Raw genomic sequence first — 9,740 nt, 5'->3', positions numbered from 1 at the left:
CGGATCAAGTTCACCAATTCGCTCCTCGAGCAGTGCCTCCCTTAGCGTGGTCGTCGCTCTCTCAGACTCCTGCTAGGACTTGAGGACGCGGATAGTATCCTCTAGTGCCGCCGCCCTCACCAAAGTCGACACTCTAGCGTTCTCGTCTCTCTCCATCTCAACCACTTTCTTTTCTAGCTCGGCTACCTTCTCCGTCCATTCTGCACTCAGAGCGTTGACCTTAGTAGCATTTTGGTCAAGCTTAACTAGTAGAGACGATACCTTCGCCTGAAGGTCCTCGCACTCTGCAACAACCCTTTTGACCACCTCAAGCTCTTCATCCTTGGCATCACATTGCTCCTCAAGCTCACTGCATCTGCGGATAGACCGCATTAGTTCCTCATCTCTTCTCTCCAACTCCTCCCTGATAGATTGGGTGCCCACACCCGCTCTGAGCTGCTCATGCATCTCCCAGCATTTGTTGCGATATCACCGATACTTCTCGGCCATTTTCAAAAAGATCTCGGCCCGTGTCTCGGCTATATGAGCACTCTCAACCTCCATCATGTACGTCTAAAAAAAAAGAAAGAGTCAGCGTAGAATCAAAGGTCACAAAACTAAGAAAACAAAAGGGTGTTGATACCCAATTTTTTCCTTTATATTTTCAATATGCAAAATACCTTTAAAATAACATATGTATGCATATATAAGCATGTCCAAGTGTTTTATTATTTTCCATAATTTTAAAGGTTTTTAAATTGATTTATTTTCCCTTTTTTATCCATAAAATCCCCAATAATTATTTTTAAAATTATTATTCTGATAATTCATCTATTGTATTTTTATATTTATGTCAAAAAATGGCTAAATTAATTTTTACAATTTCACTTAGTATTTTTAAAGCTAAATTGCACATAATTACAATATTAGCCCTTTTAAGGTTTAATTATGTTTTATACACATAAAATTGGATCCTGTATTTTTAAATTATTATTTATGTGTTATAAATCATTTTAGTATTTTAAATTAATTTTTAGAAACCAGTTACTATTTTTTATAAATTAAAAAGGGAAAAATGACTATTTAAATTTTAGCCAATTTGGCTTTCAAATCTAACCTAAATCAAAACCCAATTCCTCGGCCCAATTTCTAATTAAACCTGACCCTAACCCTTTTAAACCCTACCCAAACCCGGATCCCCACCTATCCCATTTAATCTGGGCCATTGATCATTCAGATCAACGGTCACCATTCCACCTGCTTAAAATAAACCCAAACGACCTCCTTAACCTAATTCATTTCTACCAACTCGCTGCCCTTGAATCCCCTTCCTCTCCAATTCTCTCTGCAACCCCACTCAAACCCTAGCCACCGCCACCCAAACTAACCCTAATCCGCTTCGATTCTCACCCAATCCATGGACTCTCATGGCTGTTTGAGACGTGTACCGGTCTCCTATGTCTCCTGGTTGTCTGTTTTCGTTATTTCATGGAAAGATCTAAAAGAGATCTAGTCCAGTCTTTGCTCAACTTCTATCTATGGTCTTTACCCAGCCATCCATGGTCGTTCGAGTCAGATTCATGGCTTTTCCGACTAGATCGGTAACTTTTCGAAGTCTTTCTTATTTTTCTGGGTTCTTCGAAACCCTAACTTTAAAGGGTTTCCGATTTTCTTTTAGATTTGTATTAGATCTTTATGTTATGAACCTCTTAAGTGTTTTCCTTAAAGGTTTTCTGATTTTTCAAAGCGACTCTTCGTCTTCAACGATTAGGGTTTTCTTAACCTCTTTTAAAAGATCTCTTCTCCGATTTTTTGTGTTGTTTTATGATTTTACTATGTTTAAACGATTTGTTTATGTTTTTCTTCTACCTAGTTCTTCGTGTCAAAACCCTAAGTATCTTTGGTTTTACCCGGGGTTCTGAAACTATCTTTTGTATGTATGCCTGTTTCGATTGAGTTCTTCATGATTAAATCCTTTCCTTTGTTTGTCTTGACTGATTCTGAGTTCTTACCATTTTTGTTAAAACTCTAATTTCCTAAAACTTTTCTCTCTTGTTACTGTGAGTTTTTAAAGACTTCCTCTACTTATTTCCGTGTATTGGTCCGATCTCCTTTATCTGTTGCTATGTGTTAGACTTGTTTCTTCACTTTGGTTCTATGTGTGAGCTATGATTGCTTGACCTTGTTGATTACCATGCTTTGAATAGTCCTTAGCCTATTCATGTCACTTCTGTATATTTACGTTCATCTAGTTTGCTCCTTTTTTGTCAATATGTTTGACCCTGCATGTCTGATACACCTGTTTATTCCTTTCTATTTATATGTTGAAGTGCAGAATCATGACCCCTTCCTGATTGATCTTGATTTCCATAAATTACGGTTTGATTGCAAGGTTTTCTTATAAACCCCTAGTTTTACTCGTTTTGTTTAAATTTATTAATTCCCTTCCTTTGCTGTGATGTTTTACCCTTGATGAATCCTTTCCCAAAATTAAGTATATTTTGTACTTAGACTCAATTATTTACTCTATACCTTTACTACCCCCTTATATGGTAAGAATCAATCTTTCTCAAAACTGGTTTCTTTCCTTAATTATCCTTGTTGGTATCCGTTAAGCAGTAATTCCTTGATTAAAGGGAAGTACTTGTATTAATGAGATTCTGATTGTGATTATTTCCATATTTATGTTAAACCCTTACTTGTTACCTTATTTTCTACTCGTTTTCAAAGCTATAAATACCCTACCCTCTCTTCTCTAAACACACAAACAACTGAGTTCAAAAACACACACTTATACATTCAAACTCTCTTTCTTTCTCTACTACTTGTGCTACTGCCTTGTCTAGTCGGCTGAAAGCCAAGGCTAGACTGTGGAATTCTGATTGCTTTACTTTTCTTTCCCTTCACTTTGCTTCTTCAACTGGTATGTCCCTAGTTTAAATTCCGAAACTCAAACCTACGTATTCCCTTGTTGTCAATTACTATCTTTTATGCACTGACTTAATGGCTCATGCTATTGCACCTTTTGTTTATTGCTGTACTCAGCATGCTTAAAATTCTGCCCTCTTTTGTTCGAATGTAATTAGCATGTTTACTTGTTCCTGCTTATGTCCCTCAACTAGCATGTCTTCTAATGTACTTGATTCATGACTACTTATGTGTTTCTGTTTTGGGTCCTCTATGTCCCCAACCCCTACTCCCCTGTTTATAACTACTAAAGCATGTACTCCTCTCTGAACTTGTTCTATATGTGTGTTGTTGCTCCTACCCCCTTTCCCTTTCAAAAACTATTTTATTAGACAATTCTTCTGCTATTTTACAAACTTACTTCAAATATGTTGTTTCCAAAATTATTTTCCAACTCCACTCCTTTGAGTCTATATCAAGCACTCTTATAGGCACTCTTAGATCATTAGGTTCTGCCCCTCTTGTGTGAGCCCTTCTTTGGGACTCTTGAGCTCCCTATGAACCTGGACACATAAGAGCTGGCCCTCTCTACACTGCACTCACTCTGTTTTGGTTATGCAATCTGGATGTGAGCACTGCCCGGGATCCCTTGAGGTCCTTAGGGAACTCTAACACACCCAAATATGAGAAAGGCTTTGGAACAATATTGGCATTTGAGGTGGTTTATTAAATAACTCAGAGAGGAAGTCAGAATCAGTCTTCCTATGGTTGTAACTTCTTATTTTGCATTTTCTTATGTAATTCTATCAGATGGTTTGTAATAATTTGTAAAAAAGTATTGGGTTGGCTAGTGAAAAGGGATGAGAAATATGCATGCTATAGTTGTTAAAGGGTAGAAAGCATGTTTATTAGGTTTATATATTCCTAACTGTGTAATAGAAACCATGTTTAGGGTTCATACATGCATTAGAAAACCATGTTCTTAAGACTTATGTTTTCTTGCTTCAACACTTCATTCATTAGTCCATACTTTACGTCTATCACTTAGAAATCCTGCTCCTAGGGCAATAAAAATACTGGTATAAAAAGTTGTTATTTCAAAAATTCTGCAACTCTTGTGTACATTTAGAAATCATGCCTTAGGGATTTTGTTTTCAACAAACCTTGTAATTTGCATGTAGATACCATGTTCTAGGGTCCTGTTTGCATTTTGTTTAAAACGCCTAGTTAATTACTGATTCATGGAAAAAGGTAGTAGAGTAACAATTTTCACATTGTGAAGTTTCTGAATAACTGCTAATAACCTCTGCAACTAGAACAACATGTTTTAGGTAATAATAATCTCCAAACTGTCTTAATAATTCTGAACAACTATTTCATCTCGCTTTGCGCCTAGGCAAGCCTTAGGTAATAACTTAAATAAAACTAGAACTGCCTTTGTTTAATTATCAACTATTACAACCAGCAGACATGCCTGATTCAGACTTCTTATCTGAGTCATGTGATAAATTTGGTTCTGCTGCAACAACTTAAACACCCTGCTTTAGGATTTTGAATTCAGACCTTAGTTGTGCATTAGTCATGCTGTCTATGTGCATTATTTTTGGAGGTATGCATGCGCCTATTACTTGCTTATATGTTTCCCCCTCTAAGTGCAGTCTTATATGTTTTTGTATGTCGCTTTAGTATTTTTGCCTTTAAACCTGAGGGTATGCCTAGAACCTCCTTCTTAACAACCCTCGCTTTAATTACCTTCACGGGGCGGGAAAGGGTAGATATGGATATGATGACCGGTGCGCTAATACCACGTGTATCCCCTCTTTTGAGGAGTGTCATACCGGGTATTGCATTGATATGATCCATATTACAAACTAACCTAGGACACCCCCCTTTTATATTCATAAGCATGCCTTAGATTATAACTCTTTTCAAAATTTTGCCCTTCAATAATTGTTTTCAAACACTTGTGTATTTAAACTTAAATCCCCTATTACTTGAGCCTTACTTGTTTATTTGCTAATTGCACAAATTTACAAAAACCTGTCTAGCTGGGAACCACACTAGTGGATCCTGAGGGGTGCCTAACACCTTCCCCTTAGGATAATTTCCAGCCCTTACCCTATCTCTGGTTATCAAACGTAGTTGTAGATAAACCCTGTAGATGCCTAACGCACCTTAAAAATCGTTAGGTGGCGAATCTTCAAAAATGCAATACCCAATTCCCAAATGGAAATGAGTCATCACACCCCATGAATGTCGAAACCTGGACTCCTCTCTGTGGAGGAAAAAAAGGGGGCGCGACAGCATGACGATTCTGCTGGGGACTTTAGGCTTTTACCATTTCAGATTGTTCTTGTGAATTTATACCCCTCCCTATGTGCAACTATTTGTCTAATTTCTTTAAGCATTTAATTTCTTCTTCAAAAGCAAAACTGACATATCTTCCTTATTTCCTTCCTTTATTGCTGCTTTAAATTATAAAACTGTTGTATTTATCGCTTTCTTAACGTGCAAATACATGTCAACATGTTTTTAATTATTACATAATCATGCTCAACATCATACTCCACTCGTGCCAAACAAATACTATAGCAACGCTTGATGAGCGGTTGCACTCTTCCTATATCATTACCCCTAAATTCAAAAAGGCATATTTGCGGTAAAACTAGTCGATCAGCGGTGCAGTCGACAGTTCCGTGCCTTCCCCCATGAGTTGTCCACTCAAGGGTACCAGCCTAAAACCCCATAGAAACCTTACTCTGGTTAAGATTGTGCATGCATCATGGTCAAACCTAGCCGGATCAGTTATGTTATCCACATAATGATCCTTTAAGATAACCTTGTCCAAAGTCCACTGGGTTTCTCTAAACCCAAACGGGCATCATCATGTTCTGTGCATTTATTTGGAGAACGAAATGCTTCATGCTAATTGTTGATGTTAAATAGTCGAGTCTGGTGGGGGTAGGGTCTAACCCTGTTATTTTGCAAAAAATGAGGCACGAGGTCCCCAGTTTCGATATGATTAGCACGCCCCCACTCTTGCTAGAGTGGTGGAGGAGTCTTCAATCAAATGACCAAATCAATGAGTGGAAAGAGAGAGCCGCCAAAGCTAGCAAAAAGTTGGAATATTTGGAATACAGTCTGCTGGAATTTGAAGGAAAATTGAGGAAGAGAGTCTCCGACTGCCTGAACGCTGAGAGAAACTAAGGAGAACACCTAGTGAAGGTATTTTTACTGGTGAACCTACGCAAACTGAAGGATTTGATCAACAAAAGCATTCAACTTGGGGAAGGTCCTTCTGGGGCCAAGTAGATAGGAGTTTACCCTTTTTTGCTTTATAAATGTAATAAGGTCAATGACCATTAGTGATTTTTATTTCTTGCTTATTTAGTGTCGTTTTGGGATTCGTCCTTTTTTTATCAATAAATTGAGGCATTTAGCATCTTAAGTTCTCCAAATAAATTTGTCGCTGGGCCTACCTCGGGCACAACGAGGTTCCCAAATTAGGGCACACTTTACATTCCCGCACTATGTGTTTAAATATTGCAATACTTATATGACCCTCACTGACTTGGTTACCTTTTGTTTTTATTTTTATTTTTATTATTCCCCTCCCCAAAGGTTAGTTCGTGCATTCTGACATCGTCATCTTATTTTACAAGATCCAGGGGCCCTCCACCTACTCCTCCTCTTAGTCCTATCAAAGGCAAGAACAAAGATAAAATGGAAGATTTGAACAACATCAGGAAGGAAAACCCAACTGAATGTGTTGAGGCCATTGACGGCCCGGGTTCCTAATGAGGATGTGTCACAACTTGAGCAGAAGCTTTGAAATTTCAAGAAGAGCTCGATCAGGTTCAGAATCTGGCAAGCCTATCATTTTCCCTCAGCACACAGATATCAACTTCCCCAACACTCAAAACCCTACATCTCCTCAAAATATCCCAAAACAATAGAATTATCCCGTTCCTCACCATCACGTTGCTCCACCAAAGAACCAATGCAACACCTGCCATACCCCAAACAACACTCCGCTACTCATCCCTAGAACCCCAAAACTCCACAAACGACCATTTACACACCCACACACTAGGCCACCATAACACCCCTATCTACGTGGAGACCATGCCACACTCCACCCAACCTATCGCAAGCACACCTAAGTGTGATGAGAAGGATATTCTTATCAGGAACCTGGCTGAGGAGCTTAAGAAATTGACCAGCCTGATCTAGGGCGTTGAGGGAAGCTACTGAATCGAAGGGCTGAACTATGAGGATCTTTGCATACAACCTGATGTCGAACTGCTCGTGGGGTACAAACCTCCTAAGTTCGAAATGTTTGAAGGTACGGGTGATCCAAAGGTCCATCTAAGTACATACTGCGACAAGTTGGTTGGAGTAGGGAAAGACGAGAGAATCCGCATGAAGCTGTTCATGAGAAGTTTGAAAGGAGATGCATTATCTTGGTACATCAGCCAATATCCCAAGATGTGGTCAAGCTGGGTAGGCATGGCGTCTGACTTGATGGATAGATTCAGGTTTAATACAGAGAATGCGCCAGACATGTTCGATATTTAGAATTTAAAGAAGAAGCCCACGAAGACGTTTCACGAGTATGCTACTCGCTGGAGGTCCAAAGCTTCTAAGGTCAGACCTGCCTTAGAAGAGGAGCAAATGAACAAGTTTTTTGTCCGGGCTCAGGACCCACAATACTATGAATGACTGATTATGATTGAGAACCACAAGTTCTCCGACATTATCAAACTGGGTGAATTAATTGAAGAAGCTATCAAAAATGGTATGATTACAAACTTCGAGGCCTTGCAAGCTACAAATAAGGCCTTACAGTCCGGTAGCGTGTCCAAGAAGAGGGAAGTAGGGACCGTGATGGTTGCACAAAGGACCAAGTTTCCCCTCAAATACCAAACTTACCCAACACCTCCACTCATATATTAGCCAACTCCAAATTACCAAGCACCATCACCTTCATACCAAGCTCCGCCACCAACTTATCAATCACCTCCACCTCCTACATATCAACCTACTTCATCCAGATACTCCCAACCCGCTCATGTCTACCAAACCTATAATGCTTAACCATCCCACTATCAATCACCTCCTGCATGCCAGAACTTCCCTAGATCTCGACCTAATTTTAGTCGTAGACCTCCAAAACAATATACAACCATTGCTGAACCCATCGACCAGTTATATGAGAGACTCAAAGATGCTGCTTATGTCACCCCCATCCCTGATGCAACCCCTGAGAATCCTTCCCAGTGGGTTAACGCAAACAAATCCTGTGCATATCACTCCGACATGAAAGGTCACACCATCGATGAGTGTCATTCCTTGAAATACAAGATACAGTCTTTGATTAATAACAAGATCATTGTGGTAAAAGAACCCGCTACAAACGTCCGCAACAATCCTCTGCCAGACCATAAGGGTGGAGGTATCGACATGATTGAAATAGAAGATGACTAGGATCCCGAAGGGTCAATCGGGTTGATTACAGAAGGTGATGACCCAAAGAAACCAACAATTACTCTCAATCCAATCATAGTCCAGATTCAACCGTCTGAGGACGCTAAGGTGAATGTCTGTACCACTTGAGTTTGAAGCAACATCATCCGCAAAGACACCAGCACCAATTGAGGTTGAATTCGTGTCTCCGGCAAATGCACCCGCACCATTTGAGGTTGCAGTCTTTCCATCCAAGGCACATGTACCATTCGGGTGAGGATAGCCACGCCGATCTAGTGGCGATGTCAACCATGATACCATTCCATAAAAATGCCGTACCCTGGGACTATACAGCCGAGCCAAGAAGGAAAGGCAAGGTTAGGTTTGAAGAAACTATCGCTGCATGGGGTATGACAAGAACTGGTAGAGTCTATACCCATGAACACATAGATGAATCAAGTAAGAAGGCCTCCAATCGGCCGCCCCTCATTGAGACAGGTTCGGATGACCTTTGGAGGAAGATACATGCCAAGGAATATTCGATCGTCGACCAGTTAAACAAGACGCCAACATAAATATCCATTCTCTCTTTGCTACAAAATTCTGAGGCGCACAAGAACGCTCTTTTAAATGTGCTAAGTGAAGCATACGTACCAAGTAACATCACTGGCGAGGAAATGGCTAACATGGAAGGACAAGTGCTAGAGAGCCATAATATCACCTTTCATGAGGACGAGCTGCCGCCTGAAGGGTTGGGGCACAACAAAGCACTACACATTACCATGTAATGCGAAGATTATTTCATCACCAGAATCCTGATCGATAGAGGTTCCAGTCTTAACATTTGTCCACTGGTGACACTCAAGAAGTTGGGTAAAGGGCTACATGAGATAAAAGACGGAGCAATCAATGTGAAAGCCTTCGATGGTTCTCAAAGTTCCACCATTGGTGAGATTATTCTATGCTTGCAGATGGGACCAACATGGTTCAAGGTCGATTTCCAGGTGATAGATGTGCCAGCATCTTACAATTTGCTACTGGGACTGCTATGGATTCATGCTGCTGGGGCCGTAGCATCAACGATGCATCAGGCAGTAAAGTTCGAATGGAATCACCAGGAGGTGATCATTCACGGCGACAGTAGCAACCCTATATACAGTTGCCAGACCATTCCGGTGATCGAGGGAAGAAGGAAACTAGGTGGAGAAACTTACCACCACATTGAACGGGTCAATGCTATTGACAAAGACAAATGGTAGGATAGAAAAATCGAGAGTATACTGAATTGGAGTGGGTATGAACCTGGCAAAGGGCTTGGCAAGAACATCCAAGGAATCTCTAAGCCCATAAAACTCAAGAAACATGGCACTACCTTCGGTTTGGGATAT

Source organism: Nicotiana sylvestris, chromosome 4 (genome assembly GCF_000393655.2).
Source record: "Nicotiana sylvestris chromosome 4, ASM39365v2, whole genome shotgun sequence".
In the NCBI taxonomy this organism is placed as follows: domain Eukaryota; kingdom Viridiplantae; phylum Streptophyta; class Magnoliopsida; order Solanales; family Solanaceae; genus Nicotiana; species Nicotiana sylvestris.
This window is presented reverse-complemented; position numbering follows the sequence as displayed.